We start from the raw sequence: 25,205 nt of genomic DNA on the forward strand, positions 1-25,205 counted from the left end.
TGCATCGTTTTCCAATTTCTGTGGTATAAATGCTCTCACTGTGGCCACTTTGAAGCGACAAGGTGAGACCGCTGAACAGAGTTGGGAAGAGACGGGCAGGAGCCCATATGCACATGACATCCCCGACTTACAAAGGTCCGACTTACAAGTTTTCAACTTTATGATGGCGTGAGAGCGATACGCGGTGGAAACCGTACTCGGAATTTTGAATTTGGATCTTTTCCCGGGCTCGTGACATGCAGTACAACACTCTCGTGACGCAGGGCAGGGCAGGGCAGCGCAGCAAGCTGCAGCTCCCAGCCAGCCGTGCAGTCACCAGGGGAAACAGCCGACACGCTTCCAACCATTGTGCACCCAGACAGCCCATTCTGTTTCTTACTTTCAGTACAGCGTCCAATAAATTGCATGAGACATTCAATACTTTATTATAAAATAGGCTTTGTGTTAGGTGATTTTGCCCAACTGCAGGCTAACGGGAGTGTACTGAGCACGTTCGATGTAGGCGAGGCTAAGCTATGATGTTCAGTTGGTTAGGTGTATTAAACGCAGTTTCCACTTATGAGATTTTCTTTTTTTAACATTTTATTTATTTATCTATTTATTTATTGGCCACACCTCACGGCTTGCGGGATCCTAGTTCCCCAACCAGGGACTGAACCCGGGCCCTGGCAGTGAAAGCGCCGAGTCCTAACCACTGGACTGCCAGGGAATTCCTTCGACTTATGGTATTTTCAACTTACAATATTTTCAACTAACAATGGGCTTATCAGGACCCATCAGAAGCTGAAGAAGATCTGTATGTGTGTATATATATGTATATACACACACACATACACACACATATAAAAGGATCTATAGGGCTTCCCTGGGGGCGCAGAGGTTGAGAGTCCACCTGCCGATGCGGGGGACACGGGTTCGTGCTCCGGTCCGGGAGGATCCCGTGTGCCGCGGAGCGGCTGGGCCCGTGAGCCATGGCCACTGGGCCTGCGCGTCCGGAGCCTGTGCTCCGCAACGGGAGAGGCCACAACGGTGAGAGGCCCGCGTACCGCAAAAAAAAAAAAAAAAAGGATCTATATATACATATATATACACACACACAAGATGAATAATCACAAATACATAGGTAACTGTGAAAAACAGTGAAATAACCGGGAAGTACTGTATTCTGAGTACTTATCACCCTTGTTTTTGGTATAATTTATTTAATTGTAAATTTATATTCTACAGCCAGTTTACGTACTATAAACTTGCAGGTTAACAGGCAACTCACAAAACGCCTAAAATTGAGCAATCAGATCTCATTCTTCTGTACACACTCCAGCACACCACTGCCTGGGGCCGGACACAGGCTGTGCGAGGACGGGTCACTCCTGGGAGCTCATTAGACTAGGACCCCAAAGGAAGGCGACTCCAATGCCCTCCACTGAGGCAGAGAGAGACCAAGGAACTCTTCAGGGACACATGGCAAAAAAGGAGCTGAGCTGGGGCCCAGGTGGCACAGTGGGAGAGGAAAGAGAGCTTTGGCCTACTCCGCTGTTTATGAATTTGACTGTCTTTCCTGGACTTGAGGGCAAGGACAGCAGATGAGAATCCAAAGATACTAAAGACAAGCCTGCAGAAGAAAGCAAGGACCGGGCGGTCAGGGAGACCCAGGCTTGAGTCCTTCACTGACTGTGACCTTCGGCATTCACTTAAATGCTGTGCTTCATCTTCCTCATCTGTAAAATGGGTACGAGCCCATCTTCACTGCCTAATTATCAGGGTGGTTGTAGAAGCAAAAAGACAGCAGACACGAAAAAGCAACATAAATCTAAGCTACTATTATCATACATATATATGCAGTATGTATCACCCACTTTATCTTTTTAAAACTTATCTAAGAAGATTATATTCTTTCCACCCTGCTCCTTCCCACCGTTTAAAAGATGACATATATGCACCACCTAGCCCAGCACCTGGCACATACCGGGTCCCATAAAGAGCTTTTAATTTACTGTTGAATTATCTGTTAACTTATTGTTTATTTAAATAACAGTAGGCCTTCCTCTTAAACAAACCTAGTACCTGGGTCCCAAGAAGTCCACCAAGTTTCCCCCTCCCCAGACTCCTTCAAAGCTAACCTGTGAAACAGGACAATTTAGGAACCATTAGTTCCTGGGCATCCACATAATCAGCAACCATTTACTGAGCACCTACTGTGTGTCAGGCGCTGGTGATCAAGACAGACATGGTCCCTACTCTCGAAGGCTTATAGTCCACTGGGAAGGGTAAAAACCCACCCCGACCACAGTGAGGGCTCTAAGAGCATCACGAACAGGAATTCCGGAGCCAGCCTGGCTGCCCAGAGAGGAGATCCCTGAGTGAGAAGCGGAGAGGGGAAGGATGGGACCAGCTAAGGCAACAGCTCTCTGGTAGAAAAGGAAGGAGCAGGGGAACTCGGAAAGGCACGTGTGATGGAGCAAAGTAAGAACGATGCAGGCACAACCCGAGGCCTCACAAGCCAGAAGAAGAACTCCATCCCGAGAAGTTTTAACCCAGCCACAGGGAGCCTGGAGATTTCCAGACTGTGCCCTCCTTTCTAGTTTACATACCCGAGGCCTGGACACTGTGGGGCATAGTGCTGGGTGGACAGACAGAGGGACAGACAGATGCTGCAGCTCAGGGCCATTCAGGCAGGGCCTGCAGAGAAGAGCTGAGCATGTGAATAAGCCTGCATGACCTGTCCTCTCTCCCCAGCATCCGAGGAGGAACAGATGGGGCTTCAGCAGGCGGAGCATAACTTCCCCGGACTGAAGCCCTCGAGAAGGCCAAGGCCTTTGAGGCAAAGTCTTAGCTCCAGAGTCCGTGGGCAGGGTGGCCCACCCCTACCACCTCCCTGCTGTGGCCCGATGCAGGGTCCTCAGGCTCTCAAGGCTAAAGGAAGCTTCCTGACCCCCTGCCCCAGGACCCCAGCATGGAAGAGGGAGAAAGAACTCTCCCCAGACTCCCCTACATCAGGCCTGGCATTCCTCTCAAAGACCACCCCCGGAGGCCCAGGAGGCTGGGTTTTCATCTTCACAGAGCCTGTCCCCGACACACTTTTCTGTCTCCAGGAATGTCCAGGCCTGACGGAGTTCTGTGGCCGTGGCCTTCTGGCTGACCAGGGCATCCTCTCCTCCCACACTCCCCTCCTCCAGGAGGCCGCCCCCGTCCAGTCTCTGGGCAGGGGTCCAGGGTGGGAGAGGCGGGCCCAGAGCAGAGGCGAGAAGAGCATCCCTGACTCCACTTAATCCCAAGGACCCTCAGGTCAGTGCAGGGGGGAGCTGAACCACAGTGACAGCAGGACCTGAAGGCCTGGGTGAACCAAAGGGAAAGTGAAGCCCAGGGTGGGGGTGGGGGGATTTCCAAACTGTCCCTGCCAGAACCTGCTGAGGTCACACTCACACACACACACACACACACACACACACACACACACAGATGCACAAAAGCCAGACAGGAGTCATGCAGAGGGATGGGACACCCAAGGGACACAGAGTCTCCTATGGGGGGAGGGGACACACACACGTAATACAATCGCTCCAATGTCACAGGACATACATACACACGGAGAGGAAACCCCAGCTCCGGAACCTCACCCCCAGAGACACTGAGATACACACTCGCATACACAACCGGGCACACGGAGGAGACCCGGGCTCCGGGAGAGACTCTCCCCCGGAGAATCGGGGACACAAGGTTCACGCACGAGCGGAGACCAGGACCACGCGGGAGACCGAGACCCTGGACTCGGCGACACTCGCACAGGGACGCCCACGGCCCCGGAGAGACCCGGAGCCACACGGACACCCTGGCGGGGTCTCGAGGATCGCGGAGCCCCCCGCCCGACCCCGCGCCCCGCGGGCCGCACTCACCGGCTCCGGCCGCTCGGCCGCGCCTTTGTTGTCCGCGCCGCTCACAAAGGCGCCGGCGGCCGCCCCGCACCTCAGCTGCCCCGGCGGCCGCGGGCGCCCATGGCCGGGCCGGCCCAGCCTCGCGCCCCAGCCGCCCGGCCCGCCGCCGCCCGAGCCAATGGCCGCGCCGCGCGCCGCCCGCGAGGTCACGGCCCGGTCCGGGGTGCGCCCGCCGCCGCCGCCGCTGCCGAGCGGCCTGGTCCAGCCGCGGCGCACAACGCGACGCGGCGCCGCCCCCGCCCGCCTGCCAGCCCGGCCCGCCGGCCTGCTCGCCGCGGCTGAAGTCACCGCTTAACCCCTGCTGGCCAGACCGCCGCGCCCGGCGACCCCCGGAAGGCCGGGAGCTCCCCAGCCGCCCCCCAGCCCGCGGCCGGAGGAGGGTTTCCCTCCCTCCCGGCCGCCCACCCAGCCTCTCGCCACACGGGTGGGGAAACCGACGCCCACAGCGGCTGGGGCAAGACCCTCCAGGTCTCACAGGGCTCCCCACTCCTTCATCCCCTCCCCCGTGTCCCCTCCCCCTTCCCCCCGCTTCTCCCTTGGAAAGGTCCCGGCCCGCGCCGGCTGCTTGCTTCTCCCTTACTTATAGGAGCTTGCCCAGGGCTACCCCAGAAGGGTGAGTGATGCCTGGGTTGGTCCCAGAGCAAAACCCAGACCTGCGATGGGCCCCCACCGAGCCCCTGCCGCAGAGAACCCTCCTGACGCCTTACATCAGCCCTGCACCCTGGTTTCCCATAATAACCTCAGGAACCATAATCCTGGCAGCTGCAGGCATTGAGGGCTTTGAACTAGCAACCACCCTGCCATGTAGCTCCATTTTCTTGATGAGGAAACGGAGGCTCAGAGCTGTAACTTGCCAAAGCCCACCCAGCAAGGAAGTGGTGGAACGGAGATCCTGGCATGCCCCTCCCTTCCAGTACCCAAAGCTGCCAAATCCTAGTTACTCCCTCTCAGAATTCCAAAGAGGGCCTCCGGATATGATGCAATTAATTACAGTTATCAGCTCATTAATTAAGATGATCCCTGTTGTTATTAAACACTGCCCAGCTACCTCCCTATATGCAAAGAAATTCACACTCAGGCTTATCAGCAATCACTCCTGGCTTGATAATAATGAGTTCTGCAGCCTCCAAAGGGCACAGGTGTATGTAGCCTGGCGTCTGTATTGGCCTGTGTTCGTTCTTTCCTACAGCCAGCAGAAACACTTTTTCTTTTAACTACTCCCCGTTTGGCAGGCACCAGCCGCAGGGGCTAGGAATGAAACAAGGACCCAGACAGACCCCGGCCCTGCCCCCTCGGCTCTCCTAGGCTAGGAGGAGACACGGATAACAGGCCACTACAGTGCAGCAAGACAAGCCACACCAGTCCACGCTCTCTGAAATCATCTTATTCATTGATAGGTTTGTTTGTTTATTGTCCATCTCCACACAAGAACATAAGCCCCATAGAGCTTGTCCTAAGAGTTGTTCATAAAGTCATCCTGACCCCCAAGCCTAGGGCAGCCCTGGGCTCACACTGTACAGCCAGTAAATATTTGCTGAGCACTTACTATGTTCCAGACATCATTCTAGGTACGCAAGAGACATCGGTGAACAAAACAGGCAAGGCCCCTGCCCTGCTGGATTGTCCATTCCAGGGAAGAATAAACAATGGCCGTGACAGCAGGGAGGAAAGTTTCTGGAATGCCAGGAAAGCAGCACGAACATCTTCAGATGTCTAGCCAGTGACCTCGGGGCTCATGGTATTAAGCCTTGGACCAGAATTTAGATACTCGGGTCCTGCTGGCATAGAAAAAGTACAAGTCCCTGGACCTGCATCTGCAGGCTTTCAGACCTCTTCCAGCCCCCCTCCCCGGCTATAGCTGTTTCCCTCCTGGTCCTGAGCCCTCCTGAGTCTTCCAGTCTGGAATGCCTGCCTCCTGTTTGGTTGCGCTAAGGTCTACCCTCCCTCCCAGAACGATCAGAAGGCCCAGAATCTCCAGGAAGCTGCCCCACATGGCCTGTGTTCCCCAACCACCTCTCCCTCTGAGCTCTACAGCACTTCATGCTTCGGTTAGTTGCTTCTGTTAGCGCTTTTGTTTCTGTTAGTTGATTCCAGGCATGTAATGACTCGAACTGTCTCCAGCATGTGGGCAGCGGCCATACCCCAGGCCCCCATCGTGCCCCCAGAGCCCAGCACAGGTTAGGGGCATACCAAGTGGACACCGTCAAACCCTTATCAATAGAAACTTCTGGATCCAAGGTTGCAAACTACCAGCTCATAGAACAAATAGAGCCTGCAGAAGCATTTTGTTTGGCCTGCAGTGATTTTACTATTGTTAATTAGCTACCAACATTTAACAATTGAGACATTTCCCATCCATTGCCAGATTGCTGGCTTCTCTTAACAAATCTGACAATCTGGTAATACCAGGGCCCCAATGGCCACACTCTATAGGCCCCAAGGAGTGGTGGCCCCTTAGAAAGAGCTGTGTCCTTCCACTTGTCACCATTCCTCCCAGTCCTGTGTCATCCATTTGACCTTGAAGCCCCTCCTCTGTGAATTAGTGTTTTCATTTCATTTTCCATCTACATTCTACTTATACTGTATGAGAAGAAAAAAAAAAAAAGCACATCATGAAACACATACTCGAGAATAAATAAGACTGCAGCCCTCACCTTCTAGGTCTGGCCAGGCCCCAGCCCAGCCCAATTCTCCTACTCTTGCTCTCTCCACCATCTTGCTGTCCTGACACGCATACATCCCTTCTCTCTCGCCTGCCCAGCCTCACATGCTAAGCTCCACAGCACGAATGAATGTACAAGGCGTTTCACTGCGTCTTTGCCTATGCTGTTCCCTCTGCCTGAAACGCCATTACTGCTGCATCCCCCAGACACTGTGGCTTTTTGATGCTCTCCACGTAGATAACAACTTCTCAAGGATCTGTTCTCTAGTGCCCCAAGACTGGGCTCCTGGGCTCTCATAGCATCCTACGGTTCCCTCCTCCATGCACCCATCCTACCGTGTTGTGTAGGGTATTTGCCCCATGTCTTTCCCCGAACCGTGAGTCCTCAGGAGCTGGGATTCTGCTATCTCATTCGTGATGGAATCCCCAGCACCTGGGACAGAGCCTGATGGAGCATAAGCACGAGACAAATATTTGCTAAATAGCTGAACAAATGGGTTTCAATAGCCGCAAAAGGAACAAAAAGGGTTTCTGGGAATGTTTCCATGTCCCAGAACATTCAATTAACCAGAATTTCCCCCTCGCTGAGCATTCTGGTGGTGTGGGATCTATTGTATAAGCATAATCATGGATGATACCTCTGGATGGGACTGGGACTCTGTTCTCCCTGGTCTCTACTGCTGACCTGGGAAAGAGGAAGGGAGGGAGGGAGGGCATGGTAGTATTTTCCATTGGTCAGAGAGGCCAAGTGACTTAGCCAAGGTTGCCTAACAAGCTGGTTGCAAAGTGAGGATGGGAACCCAGGGCTTCTGCCTCTGCCTCCCAGCCTGGCCCTGCTTCTGTCGGCCCAAGCTTGTAGTAGATCCAAAAGGAAGAGAGAAGATGGGAAAGTAGACTTCCCAAGTCCACATTCCACCCCTGCACAGGCAGTGTGAATGGAGAGTGTGCAGAAAGCAGCTAGTCCTTATTATTTCCTGTATCGTCAAGCCAATCATGAACCGGCTCTTATCTAAGAGAGGCTGGGTCGCATTTTGATTATGAATGAGGACGACATAATCTGTCTTACCAAAATGAAACTCTCTTTTAGTAACACTGCTGTCCCTGTTCAGTAGGACGGGCATTTTGAAGGCAGCTGGGCTGCACTCAGCAATCTCCCCACCACCTCCCAGTTTCCTCGTAACTCAAGACCTGCCATTTGTGGGGAAACACACAGCTAGAGGTGGTTTGGAGGGCTCAGGTGAAGAAGGAAACTTGATTTTCTGAGCTCCCACGTTACGGGCCTTGGCGTAAGGGAGAGGACAGTCTGAGCAGCTCTTTCTCTTGGGGATGTAGTCTCCAAGTTCTCCCGAAACAACCATTGGGGGTGATGGACACTCTTGTGCAGTGGGCTGGACACAGACACAGGACAGGGCTCTGCACCCCACGCTCTCCATGGGACCTTGAGAACAGCCTTCAACCTCTTCCACTTGGTTCCAATGCCTGTAAAAGAGCAATAATCCTTTTGCCCTCTTCTATCCCATAGGATTTTGAAGGGGTAGAAGACTAATATAGTCTAACAGAGATTTTTCAACATCTCACCACCAACAAAAGTAGATAAATATGCTATTTGATACTACATTATCATAAATGATCCTAAGTATTATTGATGAGAGGCAGCCTAGTATAGTGCTTGTCAAGAGTTCAAACTCCAAACACTGTTGGAGAAGGGAATACAAATATGAAAAGGGAGAAAACTAGAATGAACCCTGTGGTGTTGGACTGGAATTGGAGATTTGGGTGTGAGCTCATAGCTCTGTCCACCAAAAGGGTCTGGGGGCAGGGACACCCAATGACAATGAACACACTTAACAGGCAGATCATGGTTTCTAAATACCATTCTCTGAGGCTTCCCTGGTGGTCCAGGGGTTAGGACTCTGCGCTTCCACTTCAGGGGGCGTGGGTTCGATCCCTGGTCGGGGAACTGAGATCCTGCATGCCACGCGGTGCGGCCAATACCATTCTCTGTTAAAAGGAACCAGAGCTCCTTGGAGAAACGGCTGATTCCAGAGGAAGCACAAGCTGTGCCTGAAACATACTGTTGAGCCAGAAATTAATAAATTGCTCAAGAAATGACGGAAACATAGCAAAAGGACACAGGAGCCAACTCCAAGAGGCTTCCGCTAGCCAAATCGAGGGCAATCTGAGCATCAAAATAAATGATGATTATAAGGATTTACAGTCCATTAAATACAAGTCAGGTAGGAGATGAAAATGGGAGAAACAGGCTGAAGAGGACCACTGACACTATGTCTCAAGGTTAGAGGCCTGGAAAGCACTGCCCCAGATAAAAGGGGCCGTCACCACCCAGTTCTAGAAGATGAGTCACTGTGCACTATGAAGTTTTCTTATTGTTTTTCCCAAGAGAAGCTAGAAATCCAGATTTCCATATGAAATCCCCGGATTTTTTTTTTTTTTTTTTTGCGGTACGCGGGCCTCTCACTGCTGTGGCCTCTCCCGTTGCAGAGCACAGGCTCCGGACACGCAGGCTCAGCGGCCACGGCTCACGGGCCCAGCCGCTCCGCGGCACGCGGGATCCTCCCGGACCGGGGCACGAACCCGCGTCCCCTGCATCGGCAGGCGGACTCTCAACCACTGCGCCACCAGGGAAGCCCCCCCTGATTTTTAATATTGACAAGTATTTCAACTTTTAAATGGACCAGTAATTTGTGAGGCAAAGAGGCTCCAAGTGCCAGCAGCAGGAGTTCTGAAAACTTGTCCTGAACACTCAGAAACGTGGAGCGCTACTGTGGATTGACAGAAAAAGCACCAAACCGCTGTTCACAGTTCTTCTGCCGCTCTGATAGAGCCTCTGAAGAGGCTGGACTGGACGTGCCAGGACGCGTGCACCTCCACGTGCCGTGGCCGCAGCCTATTCCCCGGTGCACTTGACTGGACAACAGGGTGATCATCTGACCCAAACTGGGCCTATCAGCTCGTCTTACCCAAGAATTTGGCATTGGAGAGCTGAGAGGCTGAGTCAGTCAAATGACCACGGACGCTGAACCTGAAAGATGGTTCGGAGCCAGAGCTGGCAATCGTGCTGCAACCAACCACAGCCGAGTTCAAGCTGAGGTTCTGGGAGATCAGAGACGCCACAGGAAAACAAAAACACCACCACCAACAACAGAAAAAGTAAAGTGGGAGAAAAAGACAGTGAGGCAGAGATCACCTAGCCCTAGCAAAAATACTAATAGCAGATTCTTCCGTAACACTCTGTACTGGGCTCTGTTTCATCACGTTCATGTATTAATTCATTTAATCCTCACAGCAAGCCTATAAAGTAGGTACTTTTATCCCTGTTTTACAGATGAGGAAACTGAGGCACAATGATATTCTCTCCTAGCCTTGAACGTCCACCTGAGTGAACTGTTGTGTCCTTACAGAGACAACCCCCCTTCACTGCACTCACCTGAGTGGATTTTCATTCACGTGATAAAAGGAGAGTGGTGCCCACTGCCCATGGCTACCATCTTGGTGCAGGATGAGGGGGGATTCTGGGACCAACTCATGTATCAAAACATCCTGCTGCAGTCTCTCTGTATCTCCCAAAATGGAACAGATGAAAACGGCAAAGGGAAAGTCACAGCCTGGGCCATCAGAGGCAGCTGCAAACATGTAAAGATGCTCTGGCCATCAGCCCATGCCCACCGGCTCCGTGTGCCAGCCCAGTCTACACTAGGAAGCCAGCCTCACCTCCTCCTCGAGGTAGCTGCAGCCTCTGCTGGGGATAAGCAGGTGGAGGACTTGGGGCTGTCTGCGGAGCCAAGGGGAGGTTGGGTTTCTCTGCCTGGGACCTGGCCAAGGAGCCAGAAAGGACAGAGAGACAAGGTCTTCGCCTCCTGGCATCAGGTTACTGCCCCCACCCAGGGATCAGGGTGCCAGGCAAGCCTCCCAAGCAATGAAAGTTGCTGGTCAGCTGACAGCAGACAGAGTCCAAAGCCTATTCTAGAAGCTGCCATAAGGACGAAGAGGATATGGCATCGGCCGCTGAGGAGGGGGAACAGAAAGGGAACCCAGCAGACCCAGTGAGCCTCCAGCCTTGCCAAGCAGACCAGGCTGGTCACCGGGCGCCAGACAGAAGGTCTCCAGGAGAGAAGGTCCCAGGCCTGGGGAAAGGGAGGCACAGCGGCTGCCAGCCTGACGCTGCAGTGACACTCCAGGGAGGCCTTAGCGCCTGTCAGCAGGAGGGCCTGGCCGTGACTGCAGCCTGGCACCAGCCCCAGAAACCTTCAGCATCCCCCAGTTTCACCGCCCAGGGCTGGGAGGTTCCATAAGCTCCCTGGTCTCCCAGATGAAAGACGCTTTCTAAGAGTCATAAAACCGTCCCCACTGGAAACAATGGGCCCTTATCCCGCTGTGGCCTTCACACAAACTCCCATTAGCAATGCACCAGAAGCTGCAGGCAGGAGTTTTATAGACTGGATTTTTGGACCAGCCCCAGCGTTCATTAACACCTACTCCCTCACCCTCCGTGGAGACTGCACAAATCACTCCCCTTTACAGAGGCCCACTGTGTGCTCGGCCTCCAGAGAATCCTGCAAGGAAGGTGGTTTTGTCCAGTTTTATGAATACAGAAACAGACCCAGAGAGGTTAAGTGACTTGCCCAGGGTCACACAGTGGGAGAGTAGAGGAGCGAGCGGGGATTTAAATCCAGAATCTGCTCCTTCCCCCCTACCCTGGGGCCTTGGGTTAAAATCACCCAAGAGATTAAGCCAAATGGGTTTCCTAGGTTTTCTCCTGGAAACAGGCAACTTCTGGGACATCAAAGCCTTCACCAGGATGGTTCTGTTCATCTACACAATATGTCAGCAGAGACACAGCGGGCTGGGATTCCCAACACATCAGGGAGGGGCCTGAGCCCCTACGCTCGGATGAAACGCAGAGTCCCTCACCGTATCTCACATTCACGCTCACAAAGGCTTTTCGCCCCTTTCCTCCCAGATGGCCACCGATGATAAAGCCAGCCCCCTTTACTGGGCAGTAAATCCCCCTTTACTGAGGGACATGCCAATCCCTGTGCTCTTCATGTATGACCCCATTTACTCTTGTAAGAACTCTATAGAATGGCTGCTTTCAAGATCCCCTTTTTTTCACATGATGAACTTTGGCACAGAGAGGTAAGTAGGCCACCTGAGGTCACACAGCAAGGAAGCAATGGATTCTAGGTCTATCTGACTCCAGCTACCACACCTCTCCAAAACATCACAATGTGGGGTTCAGCAGACACTCCATCCCCACCAGCCCAATCCCACAGTCCTGTCTCCCAACTCTGGGTGTCACCCTAGATGTGTGGAAAATGACAGCAGCTGTCACTTCTAAATCCTATCACCATCTCCTGTCTACCCAACGATCCTCAAGGCTTATTTTGCAGATGAGGAAACTGAGACTCAGAAAGGGGAAATGTCTTATTCAAGGTCCCACAGAGCTGGGAAGTAGGGGTACCAGGGTTTGCACCCACTCTTGTGGGTTCCAGAACCACTGCTTCCTACAGGTAAACCAGCATGATGGTTAAACCAGACCATCCCAATAGCGTCTTGTCGTGTGTTGGGCTGCACCCCATAGGCCTGCCAGCCCTGTATTAGCCCAGCCTCAGGACCGAAGAAAGAGCCTGGAGTCAGCATCAGAGACATTCATGGTTTAATTGATGGGGGAGCTTACGTGTCTGAAACAAGGTCCTGGAGGGACACCCTTCCATGCGCGGCGGACGGTAGGCAGCACGTGGCTGCCGTCTTTGCTTCCAGGGTTTGGAGGGAAGAGGTTACTAGTTATAGGGGGAACTTACATCCGGATGGCTCATCGGTTACCAGGGAAACCAGCAGAGGATCATCCCCTCACTGCCCCTTTGTTAAGCTATGGTGGAGATGTTCTGATCTAAAGATTAGAACAATCACTAGCTGGGCCAGGGGGCAAGTATGTAGACATTTACAGATTAGGCTCTCTGATTAAGAGGAAAGGTCAGTCCTGGGAGTAGGGTGTAGGTGAAGCAGGGACTGGTGTGGCCGTGGATGTATGGAGAGCAAGAGAGCAGCTGTCTTGGGTGGCCTGATCGTACAGCATACATTCAACTCATACCCTCCAATTAAGTGCCTAAGACTTTCCTGGCACTGTTCCAGGAGCTGGGGATACAGTGGTGAATAAGACTGCTATCCTCAACCCTCATCGGCGCCACGGGGGACCACCAGGGACCCCCTGGCCACTTATGGCTGCTCCCCCTAGAACTTCATCCATAGCCTCCCCCTGCTGAGCCCCCGGTGCAGGGGTTCATCCCCACCTCTGCTGCCCTTGGCTGCCCTGCCCTCTCTCACCTTCTGGGAACTTTCCAGATAGCCTGCTCCGACCCTGCAAAGGCAGTCTACAGCGCCTGGTCTCATGGCTGATTTCACCCTAAGACACTTCATAACCAACTCCTAACTGGACCAACCAGAGAGGCAGCTGTGTTGGCTCAAGCTCCCCCGAAAATCCCTCAGGCCCACACACCCTGCTGCCAGATGGCATGGCCAGCACCCTCGGCCCCTTTGTTGAGATGAGTAGCTCATGGACTGCCCCACCCTGAGAAGCTGGCTCGGGGCCTGCCCTTGGTCACCATTCATTCCCCTATTACCTGCTGCTGCCCAGAACAACTTATGGATGTGCACGGTTGCTAGTCAGTGCCAGGCACTGTTTTAGGTGATGTGAATCATCGTCGTCTTTATCACGCTCATAAGCATCATTATTATCACAGCTGACACTTGCTGAGCGCTTTACTACACGCCAGGCACTGGGCCAACTCTTTACCTGTATTAGCTCATTAAATCTTCACAATACCAAGAGATAGGTACAGTTACCGTCCCATGCAACAGATAAGGAAACTGATAAATAGATAAGGCCATAGCACCCTGGGTACTATATTGTCCAAATTGTCTGTCACCCCTGCTATACTATCATCTCCCTAAGGATAGGAGGTCTGTTTTGCACAGAGTTGTATCTCTAGAATGTAGTGTCTGGCACAGAGCAGACACTCAATAAGCAGTCTTTGAATGGATGGGCAAATGGATGGATGAATACAATTGAAAAACTACAGGAAAAAAACCACTCCCCCCCTGGGTGAAGCAGGAAGAAGCTGGATACGGTTTCTCTACCAACTAGAAAATCCCCCATCCAGGATTCCAGAAAAAGCAGAGAAGATTGTGCTGATGTTTAGGGGAAGGAAAAAAGAAATGTCTTTTGGGTAATCAGCTTCGAGATAGCAACACGTAGCTTTATCGGGCACGTTCCCCCTTCCCAGAAACCACCACCTCACCGGGGAGTTTTATCCGCTCCATCCGCAAACGCATGTCTCTGAATCAGGGGCAGCCATACGATGCTCCATCTTCAGTGAGCTGCCTGCCCCATGGCTCCAGGGCTGGGCCGAGGAATACAGCCATGCCAGACCCCGGGCTTTGGTTGAAGTCAGCTCCAACCCTTTCCCTGGGTGCGCTCTTGGAATTCTGGACCACCCCCCAGGAGCCTTGAGCTTTAGGGGGTTCGTTCTCTAGTTCATTGGCGAGATCTCACCCTGACCCATGAATCCATACCTGTGAATTCTGATCAGTCGTTTGAGGCAGCCAGCCAGCCAGATGTGGGGATGAGGTCAGTGTGCAGCAGGCTGTCCCCCTCCCCACTATGCCCTGGCTGGAGCCTAGGATTTCCGGTTTTCCATGGGGAAAGCAAGACTCAGGGAGGGGGCCAGTGGTGAAGAAACCCAGCAGCCCCAGGAGAGCAGGCATTGAGGCATATGGCCCAGTTTTGTAGTTTCCAGAGCAACTTTAAGAAAGAGGAAAAGGAGGGGCTTCCCTGGTGGTGCAGTGGTTGAGAATCAGCCTGCCGATGCAGGGGACACGGGTTCGAGCCCTGGTCTGGGAAGATCCCACATGCCGCGGAGCAACTGGGCCCGTGAGCCACAACTACTGAGCCTGCGTGTCCGGAGCCCGTGCTCCGCAACAAGAGAGGCCGCGATAGTGAGAGGCCCGCGCACAGCGATGAAGAGTGGCCCCCGCTCGCCGCAACTAGAGAAAGCCCTCGCACAGAAACGAGGACCCAACACAGCCAAAAATAAATAAATAAAATTTATATTAAAAAAGAGCAACTTAAGAGACATAACAATGACTTGGATGGATTCTGATTCAAAAAAGTGAAACTTCTTTAAAAAAAAAAAAAAGAAGAAGAAAGAGGAAAAGGAAAGAGTAGAACTAGGTCCATATCATCCCTATCACACCTGGAGACATCCGCTCCTCTGCATGGCATGTGTCACTGAGATCCCGGACAAGGCGTCCTGTCATTCTGGAGCCACGAGGGATCAGATGGCACTGGTGCCGGGGACTTGTTCTCTCTTTTATTGAGCATCTACTATTCGCTGCGCCAAGTGCTCTGCCTGGGAGAGCTCGTAACCCTCATCACGTCTCAGTGAGTTCAGTATTATTATCTTCCTTTGCAAATGCAGTAACTGAGACCAAGCAGCCTTCCCAAGTTCACACCACCAGGAAGGATGGAGCTGGGATTTGAACCCAAGTCCGACCCCAACGTCCATACTTTTTCCACCAACAACAAGGTGGAAAGGGCCTCAGGCAGCCTCTCCCCTGTAGTCGGACAAACACTGACACCCTGGGTTTATTCCCCAAATCAGCCAGACAGAGTAGGAGCCGGTTTTTATGGAGCTTACTCTCATCTTTGCCAGTCCCCATGTATCAGAAGCAAACGGGAGCCTCCCCTGCATTCCTGTGCCCCCGGGGCCACGTGGGGAGGACAGAGAGCTGGCAGGGAGCTCAGAGGGCACCTCGGGGCCATCCATTCGAGCAAGTCAGAGACTTTCAAAGCTGGCAGGGCCCTTAGGGATGATCCAAGCCAAACCCCTCCTTTCACAGAAGGGGAAACTGAGGCCCAGAAAGGGCAAAGGATTTGCTCAAGGTTGCACCAGGCATGAAGAACGCAGTGGGAGAAGTGGCAGCCTCCTGGCTCCCGGCCTGGGGTCCCCTCACCCACCCCAGCCAGTCTCAGACAAGCCATGATATTGGACCCCCTCTTATCAGATAGAATGGATGGTTATCAGATGCAGTTACGACACTGCTCAGCAGGAAAAGCAGGGCAGAGGGAAAGATGGGGAAGGCAGAGGTGGGCAGAAATGCGACCGAACCCCGATGCGTCCCACCCTCTGCTGGGGCATCGGACGACTCTCTGCAGTGGCTGAGCTGGGCTGAGCCGGGCCAGGAGGAATCAGGGTTACCTTCAGGGCAGGTCCCAGAATGGCTCAGAAGTGCTCCCTGTTTTCCTGTCCCCTTGGAACAAGGCCCGCCTCTGTCCCTGAGACAAGGAAGGATGGGGGAGGGGAGGTCCCTCTCATTCTGCTGAAGGGCCAAGTGGGAGAGGCCAGAGCAGAGGAGACAGGGACTCACCTCATGGCAGCACCCCCCCACCTCCCTTGAACCCACCTGCTAAGCTCCTGGGACCCTGCTCTTGGGAGTCTGATATCTCCAAACCCGCTCACTGATCCAAGCCTGGGCACCCTGGGACATCCCCATCCCCAAGGAGCTGTCTCTCATCGGGATGGGGGTGTTCACGTCTGCGGGCAAATCCTGCTTCCCCACCTACTAGTCCTGTGACCTCAGCTGAGTGACTTCACCTCCCTGAGCCTCAGCTTCCCTGCTGTAGAGCCGGGCTTGTGTTCCTGCATCCCAAGGTGGTGGAGGGATTCAATGTCAAGGCTGTCCCAGGCACAGAGGAGACTGGAGATGCTGCTCGGGTAATTACCTCTCTTCACACTAATTGTCTGCATGCATACTGTGTCAAGGTTTGCTGTTTTGTTTTGTTTTGTTGTTTTTTGTTTGTTTTTGGCCACACAGTGCGGCTTGAGGGATCTCGTTCCCCAGCCAGGGATTGAATCCAGGCCACTGCAGTGAAAACCCAGAATCCTAAGCACTAGGCCACCAGGGAACTCCCTGTGTCAAGGTTTTTAAGGCATTCCCAGCTGTGACTATAATTCACAGCCCTCGGTGAGATCACAGGAAAGAAATGATCAACTCCTGCACCCAGATTGGGGTGACCCAGGCCCCCAGAGGCTGAGGGGCTTGCCCAAGGTCCGGTAGTATTTAGAGGCAGAACACAACCAGAACCCATGTTTCTCAAGTCCCACTGCAGTGCAGCCCAGCCCAGAGGAGCCAAGTAGGAAAAGCTTGAAATCTGGGGTCAGCCTAGCTGGACCCTGGCCCTGGCTGCGCCGTGAACCCAGCATGCAACTTTGGATGATGTGAGCTTTCAACTTTGTGCTGATGACTTCAGTGCCATTGGCCAGCTGTGTGACCCTGGGCAAGTGACTCCACCTCTCTGAGCCTCAGCTTCCTCATCTGTGAAATAGGAGCTCTCAGAATGACTGAACAAACTATGGTATGCGGGCTGCCTGACTCAGAGCTTAGCAGGTGGTGAGTGTCCAACAAATGGAAATGGAGCAATGGTGGCAGGACCAGTAGTCAATATCGCTGTTAATATCATTATTATTAGCAGGAGGAGAGGACAGAACGGAATCACCCTGGGGACCTCTCGCCCACGTGACTGTCCTGGGGAGGGAGCTCCGGAAGGAGACACCAGGGACTCTTCTCACCTTCTAGGTGGTAGGGACCTGAATGGGGCCGGACCGGTCACCACCCTGAAGTTCCCAAAGTCCCACTAATGGAGGAGACCCAGCTGGAGGGCTGGTTGCATTAATCCCAGAAGAGCTCAGCCCTCAGGGGGATAGAAGAGAGAGGGTAGTCCCCAGACAAGCCTCAGGAGACCCTGATTCAGGAACCAAAAGCTAGGGAGGCAGCCTCACTCAGACACTTGTGCCCCAAACGTACCAGGATCCTCTGGAGGAAAAGCTACCCAGAGGAGGGGTCGGCCTGGTGCGGCACACACTCTGTTAGGGGCCAAGAGGGAGAGTCTGACTCTCTGCCGTCTCTTAGCTGTGTGACCGCAATTAGGTCACCTCGCCTCTCTGAGCCTTGCCCCTCTCCCGGGAGGTCAGCCGGAGGGGCACACAACCATCTAACTTCCCCATTCCAACCTTGGCCTCGCCATGCCCAGCAGGACTCCCCACCCCAGGAAGCCTCATCATCACCCAGCAGTGACCAAGTCACGGAGCTAAGGGCTCAGTCGGGCTCTAGAACCAGACTTGTCTGGCTTCAAATCTCAGCTCCCCTTGTTCAAGCTTGAGTAAGTTACTTAACCTCTCTGTGCCTGATTCTTCGGCTATAAACAAGAATGATAAGAATAAAACTTACCTCATAGGAGTGTGGGGAGGATTAAATGTGTTCGTACATGTAATGTACTCCATTAGCAAAGCGCCTGGCACCAAGTAAGTGCCCAGCAAGCATCACACCGGCCTTCGCCAGACAGCGGTCACACAAATGAAAAGGCCACCTCCAAATGCAGTGAGTTCTCCTTCACCGGAGATATTCAAGCTGGGGCTGAACAGCCACCTGTCAGAGGCTCACGGCCAGGACTGCCCGGGTGACCTTTCAAACGCTTCCAACTGTGAGTCCATGAAATCACACCCGTGAGATTGCGCGCAATGCATTCCTCCCTCCTGACACAGCCAGGATAGGATGAGGTGCGAGAGGGCTACCAAGGTGGGCCAGGGGCACAAACGGAGGCACAGGAGCTGAAGAGCCGGGAAGAAGCACTGCGCAGGGAGGCACAGCTGATTCTGGCTTCCAGCCCCTATTCCGCCACCAATTCACAGCGTGACCTTGAGTTACTCCCTCTCCTCCAAGCCTCAGTTCTCCCAGCAGTAAAATGATGCCTTTGAACTAGGAGTCCTCTGAGGCCTTATCCAGCTGCAACAATCAAACTTTGTGACCCTAAGAAGGGAGTTGGGGAAAGTTCCCACCGCACACACGCCCCAGCCCGGCTGCCTCTGCATTCCTCAGCCCCATGTTGCCCTGACCTGCCCCACAAGGAGCCACGAGGGTCAAGGGCATGTCCACTGAGGCTCCCAGCGCAGTTCTCTTCCCTGAGTCCAGCACAAGACATTCCAAGCCCCTCCACCACCACCTGGGAGGGAGCAGGGTGTCCCTGGGCATGAAGCCCAAGGATGTCGACGGCAACAGAGACCCAGACACACCCAGTGACCTCCAAAGTGTCCTCCTCCAACTCAGCGAGGGACAGAGATGTTTAAAAACCGAAAGCCTGACCTGGATTCTGTGCAGTCCAATTCCAGCCAAGGAGGAAGGCAGCGCGGTGATGGGGGTGGGCCCCAGCAGCAGGGAAGGGTCCCGTCTGGCCGTCGCCTCAGCGAGCAGGTGCCCAGGGGTCATGTACACGGACTCCACTCGTTGGGTGTGCGGTGGACCAGGTGTGTGAGTCACTCACTTGCAAGACCTGCCAGGCGGGCGGGCAGGAGGACAGGAGGTGGCCCCTGGCAGCCCACAAGAAAGGGTTAGACTGAGTCAAGCCAGGCAGGGCAGGGCAAGGCTGGGCTGGGCTGGGAGGACCAGGGAGTTGCCAGGATGAGGAAGGGAGGAGGGGCATGAACAAAGCAGGGGGGGGCCTTCTAAAAGGGGGTTCTGAGCAGAAGGTCTGAGCGCTGACAGCTGCCTGTTGGCTCAGGAACGGGAGGAGGAGAACGTGACTTTGAAGTCGGAACGTTTCAGGTTTGAATCCCAGCCCTTTTCAGCTGCAAGACCTTGTCTCTCAAGCCCCAGTTTCCCCCTGTTCAACTGGAGTAATTATAATAGTCCCAAGATGACAGCGTCCTCATGAGAATTAAATGAAACTGTAAGGATAAAGCTGGAGTCCCGGCTGCCAGGGGACAGACAATACATTGACTCTGATCACAGGATGGTTTTCAGGAAAGCAGGACGGCACACTCAGGGCTGACCCTGTCTGCATTCTCACTGTCCGCGTTAATCACCCCCCCCCCCAGATTTTAGTCAAACATCTGCTGAGCTGATTAAGAGCATGTGTATCTGGACATCAGGGAAAAAGTCATTTAACCACAAAGACTTACTCTGCCCTACCCATGTGCTTCTGAGAACCCAGGAGGGGTCTCAAAGGAGATCAGCCCCTGCCCTTAAAATGCTCATGGACAGCTTGCACTTCACACCAAACCTGACCTGGACCCTGCTCCACCTTCTGCTACAGGACACTGGCAGTCAAGCCTCAAGGTCTTAGATCAGGGCCAAATCTGGCCCTTCACCTGTTTTTGTCAATAAAGTTTTATTGAAACACAGGCACGGGCATTGGCTTATTGTCTATGGCTGCTTTGGGAGAGACAAAGACAAAATTGAGTGGTGACAGAGACTGCAGGGTCTGCAAAGGCAAAATATTTGCTGTCTGGCCTTGAAGAGAAAGTTTGCTGATCCCTGCCTTAGATGATGAAGATGATAATAATGATAATCCTGCATTTTTGCTCTGAAACATTTTATCCACTCCATGAATAACTTCATATAAGCCTTGCAAAAGTGTCTCCCCCTTTTACAGAGAGGGAAACTAAGGCTTCTGAGAGATCAGTAACTTGCCCAGGGTCACATGGGGAGTGCAGTAGATGGATATTTTGAATCATGGGCTGATGGAAGCAGAAGCCTCTGGTGAGCACACAGGCCTGGGGCACAAATGGCTCAGCAAACCCTAGTAGGATCGGAAGTCCTGCCCCACGGGAGAGAGTAAACAGGTCCAGTTCACTGGATTCCCACCTGGGAGGCTGCCAACCTCTGGACCAGAGTCAGACCACCGCCTGGCTCCACCGAGACCTGTGAGGTGGGCATGGGAAAGTGCAGAATGAAAGCACCTGGAACAGCGTTGGGCAGGCGGGAAGTCTTCTGTCATTTCTAGAGCTTCCTTGTCATTATTATTGGGGCCTAAAGTTTGAGCAAAAAGAAGGCCATGGAGGGGTGGCCCCTCCATCCACCGAAGTGGCAGAAGGGGCGGGCTCTCCCTTCCAGAGGGCCTGGCCGGGGCTGGGAGGGATGGTTCCTGGTTCCGGGAGTCTTGAGATGAGAGATGCTGTCTACTACCGCCTCCCTTGCCTCCATTCCAGCACCTTCCCTCAGCTCTGGCTGGGGAGAGGCTGCCACTGTCAGCAGGCTGCCCTCTCTTTCCCAGAGACCCACCCCAGAGGGCACTGCCTTCACCCACCCAGAAGGAGGGCCTGGGCCTTGCTTCCCAGAAGAAGCAGCACCAAAGGTCATGGAAGGAGTGCGGGAGGGGCCAGAGTCACTCTTAGTGCTTTTTTTGGAAATCTGGACCACCACCCCACCCTCCCATATCTTCTGAAAGGTATAAAGGCATCTCTCCTGCTCTGGGGGTCTCCTCTGGCCCCTGCTCTCCCCACCCACCCCCAAGGCCCAGTGGCAGAGGAGGGGCTAAATATTAGTTGAGAAAAAACCATGAGTTCTGAAAAAACTCAGTAAATCTACTTCCACTTCTTTTTCCCAAACCGTTGGTTCCTCCAAGAGGTTAGGGGAGGCTTGCTTTCCGCCATCCACACCATAACGGGTTTCTTGAGCAATGCTCTGCTAGGTGAGGCTGCAGGACAGCATTCGGGAAGCACCTGTTTGCCAAAAGTGGCTATGCTTACCCACAGCAACTTATTTATTCGCCGATCCAGCGTCCCAAAGAGCCTCTCCCCACACCAAGCCTTTACTCCTAGTCTGCTCTGCCAGCTGTGCAGGGCCTAAACAGCTGCACGCCAAGCTTCCCACTAACTGAGGGAAACTTTGATGCAAAAACAGAATCTAAGTGCTCACTACATGCCAGACCCTCTCTCCCCTTCCCACCATAGGGAGGGGCTGGGTCCTTTCCATCCTTGAATCCTCACCAACATCCCTCCTCCCCCAGCACCCAGCACCAAAAGGTGTTCAAAAAGTCTTGCTGAATGAGTGAATCTTCCAAGCGGCTCTAGACCAGTGTTTCTCACCTTTGGCACTGCTAACGTGTTGGACCAGCTAACTCTGTTGTGGGAACCATCCTGTGCTCTGTAGGATGTTTAGCAGCTCCACGGGTCTCTAACCCCTGGATGCCGGTGGCACCCACCCCTCCTGGCTGTGTCAACCAAAAATGTCTACGGACATTGCCAGATGCCCTCGGGGGGACCAATTGCCCCCAGCTGAGAACTCCTGCTCTGTAGTCATCAGTTTCATGAGACACCTGCACCAACATCTAAAGAAAACAGACAGGTATTATTAGCCATTTTATCACCAAGAAAACTGAGGTTTCATAATATCAAGAGATGTGTCTCATGTCAGTTAGTTAGTGGCTCATAGTCACAAAACAGAAGTTGGAAAAGGTACAAGTCACTCTACTGAGGGGCCTGAAGGATGAGTGAGGATGCTGGGGCAGAGGCAGGGCTAGACCAGGGACCACCAGCCCCAGAGGTTTTGAAAGAGCAACTGGATGACACTCCCTCCTCCCATACCTGCAGCCAACTGGCCTCCAAGGCAAGCAGGTCCCCAGGCCAGGTCAAGGTGTCAGCCTAACCAGGGCCCAGGATGACTTATAGAAGCCCTCAAAAACAATAAGCCAGGGCTTCCCTGGTGGCGCAGTGGTTGAGAGTCCACCTGCCGAGGCAGCGGACGGACACGGGTTCGTGCCCCGGTCCGGGAGGATCCCACGTGCCGCGGAGCGGCTGGGCCCGTGAGCCATGGCCGCTGAGCCTGCGCGTCCGGAGCCTGTGCTCCGCCATGGGAGAGGCCACAACAGTGAGAGGCCCGCGTACCACAAAAAAAAAAAAAAAAAAAAAAAAAAGCCAGGTGACACAAAACATGCACGTATGCAGAAATTAACAACATTTTTCTGAGTCTTCTGATTTTAAAATTCCAGATCGGTTCATCAAAGTGGAAATATTTCCATCTGGGGGTGTCCTGGCTTAGTTTCTTTTTTTTTTTAATATTTAACTATTTATCTATTTATTTGGTTGCTCTGGGTCTTAGTTGCGGCAGGCGGGCTCCTTAGTTGTGTCTCGAGGGCTCCTTAGTTGTGTCTCGAGGGCTCCTTAGTTGTGGCATGCAAACTCTTAGTTGCGGCATGCACGTAGGATCTAGTTCCCCAGCCAGGGATCAAACCCTGGCCCCCTGCAGTGGGAGCGCGAAGTCCTAACCACTGCGCCACCAGGGAAGTCCCTTAGTTTCTTATTGAGGAGGAGGTTGCCAGGTCGCAAACAACTGCCATGTCCTTTCTGAGAACCGTTCCCTACTCCCACGGATAGATTCCATATTGGTACCATGTAAGCCCATGCCATGGCATATACATGTGACAGTCACAGTCTCTGCCTCAGAAATTTAGAACTGGGTTTCTGCTGGAGGCTGGAACTGAGCACTTTCAACTCAAAAGCTGCAGGGTGGCCATCTCTGCCACATGCCCAGAGACACTGAGAAATTTGGTCCCAGATGCAAGGAGAGAAGCAGAGATGAGATCATGCTATTGGCATTACTCACAACAACCAAAAAGCAGAAAGCACCCAAATGTCCATAGATGGATGAATGGATAAACAAAATGTGATCCATCCATATAATGGCATATTATTCAACCTTAAAAAGGAATGAAATTCTGCCACATGCTGCAACATAGATGAACTTCAAATACATTGTGCTAAGTGAAATAAGCCAGTCACAACAGCTCATGTTATATGATGCCATTTACATGAAGTACCTGGAATAGGCAAATTCATAGAGACAGAGGTAAGAATGGTGGTTACCAGGGGATGGGGGGGCATGGAGAGTTGTTCTTCAGTGGGTGTGGAGTTTCTGTTTGGGATGATAAAAAAATTCTGTAGATGGATGGTGGTGATGGCTGTACAGCGTAGTGAATGCACGTAAGGCCACCAAACTGTTCACTTAAAAATGGTTAGCATAGGGCTTCCCTGGTGGCGCAGTGGTTGAGAATCCGCCTGCCGATGCAGGAGACACGGGTTCGTGCCCTGGTCCGGGAAGATCCCACATGCCGCGGAGCAGCTGGGCCCGTGAGCCATGGCCGCTGAGCCTGCGCGTCCGCGACGGGAGAGGCCACAACAGTGAGAGGCCCGCATACTGCAAAAAAAAAAAAAAAAATGGTTAGCATAATAGGTTTTATGTTATGTATATTTCAGCACAATTTCAAAAAAGAGAGAGGCAGTGGGAATAGAGACAGGCAGTGCTGCCTGCGTTCCCAGCCCTTGTCCAGCTCCTGGTATCAGGCCCCATGAGGCCAGGCCGGCTCTCTGGATTTCTGAGACACCCCTGATTTCTCAGAATATATGTTCCTTCTTTTGCTTGAGCCCATGCACTCAGGGCTCTGTATTTGCAAATGAAGGGACCTCAGTTGAATATCAGGGGACAGTTAATTCCGGGAGGGCATCACCCTCTGCCCAAGGTCAGCCCCGAAAAAGGCCTGGTGCCTCCATACCCCAAGCTTCTCTTCCTGACCCGTAATAGAACCACCCTCCACACATTTATTTTAAAACTGCTTAAATTAGAACCACAACCCTCCATAGCAGAAAACCTTTCTCTACCCTCCACCCTCCCCCGCCCCCTGCATTTTAATTCTAGCTTTCCCTTGTCAGCATTTCCCAGTTCAAACCTCCACCCAAAGTCAGCAGTCTTGGATCCAGAAGATTCCTTGCTAATTCCAAACACCAGACCCACCCTCAGAGGACGAACGGGCCTGTGCTGAGAACATTCAAAGTGGTGCCACAGGTTCTGGAACATTTCCAAGAGCCAAGTTCCCCAAAGAGCCTCCTGACAGGCGACCACTTTGAAGAGACGACTGTCTCTTACAGAGATAAGCACGCATGCAGTTAGAACAAAATCAGAGAAAGAACATTTGTGGGTCACGCTCTGTTCTGCAGACTCTTCACATCAGTTGGAGAGATGCCAACACCTCAAGCTCCTGGAAGAACAGGATTCAACTTTATGCTCATTGACTAAGACTATATAATCATCTAGGAGCTGGATGAAACACTTTATATAAATCATCTTATTTAATCTCCCAAACAGCTTGAGAGGCAGGTCTTACTATGCCCATTGAAAGATGAGAAACTGGGGCTCAGAGAAGTGAAGTAACTTGCCAAAAGTCACACAGTAGAATGTGGAAGAGCTGGGGACTTCCCTGGTGGTCCAGTGGTTAAGAATCCACACTTCCACTACAGGGGGCACAGGTTCAATCCCTGGTTGGGGACTAAGATCCTGCATGCCACATGGTGTAGCCAAAAAAAAAAAAGGAAGTGGGAGAGATGGAACTTCAATCCAGTTTTATGTTAATTTCCAGGGTCCAGGCTCTCAACCACAGGGAGAACAGGATTGGAGTTACGGAGGGCAGGGGGTAGTGGAAGAAGGGAGTCCAGATTCTGAGCCTGGGTTCCTCCATATTGGCTCCCAACCTCCAAAGCCACCTGGCCACAGTCTTGAAAGTGTGAAAGGTCAAGGCCATAACACACACTAGCCATCAGGTGTTACGTGGATGCAGAGTCAGGGCTCCAGTCCCCACCCCATCATCTTCATCCAGCTTTTGCAAATAAGGTTGAGGTCAGGGACTCTTTTCCAGGTGGAACGGACCATGCATCTTGGTGACAGACACTATTTGCTGCCATTTGTTAAGACACAAGCCTCTGGAC

General features: G+C 52.9%; 1 protein-coding gene across 8 annotated transcripts in view; it reads right to left on the reverse strand.

The window, feature by feature from the left end:
- The window catches only part of ARHGEF10L (Rho guanine nucleotide exchange factor 10 like), a 168,767-nt gene extending 149,825 nt beyond the window's left edge, over positions 1 to 18,942 (reverse strand). For 2 of the 8 annotated variants that reach the window (XM_067016338.1, XM_067016427.1), the window contains exon 1: positions 3,894 to 3,979. The gene's annotated coding sequence lies outside the window, so the exon portion shown is untranslated. Of the gene's footprint in view, positions 1 to 3,893; positions 4,009 to 17,901; positions 18,051 to 18,813 lie in introns of those variants that run through there. The other 6 variants (XM_067016335.1, XM_067016331.1, XM_067016341.1 and 3 more) reach the window with 5 other exon arrangements.
- Between the last annotated feature and the right edge of the window lie 6,263 nt (positions 18,943 to 25,205).

The sequence above is a fragment of the Kogia breviceps genome, chromosome 1, assembly GCF_026419965.1.
Source record: "Kogia breviceps isolate mKogBre1 chromosome 1, mKogBre1 haplotype 1, whole genome shotgun sequence".
NCBI lineage: Eukaryota > Metazoa > Chordata > Mammalia > Artiodactyla > Physeteridae > Kogia > Kogia breviceps.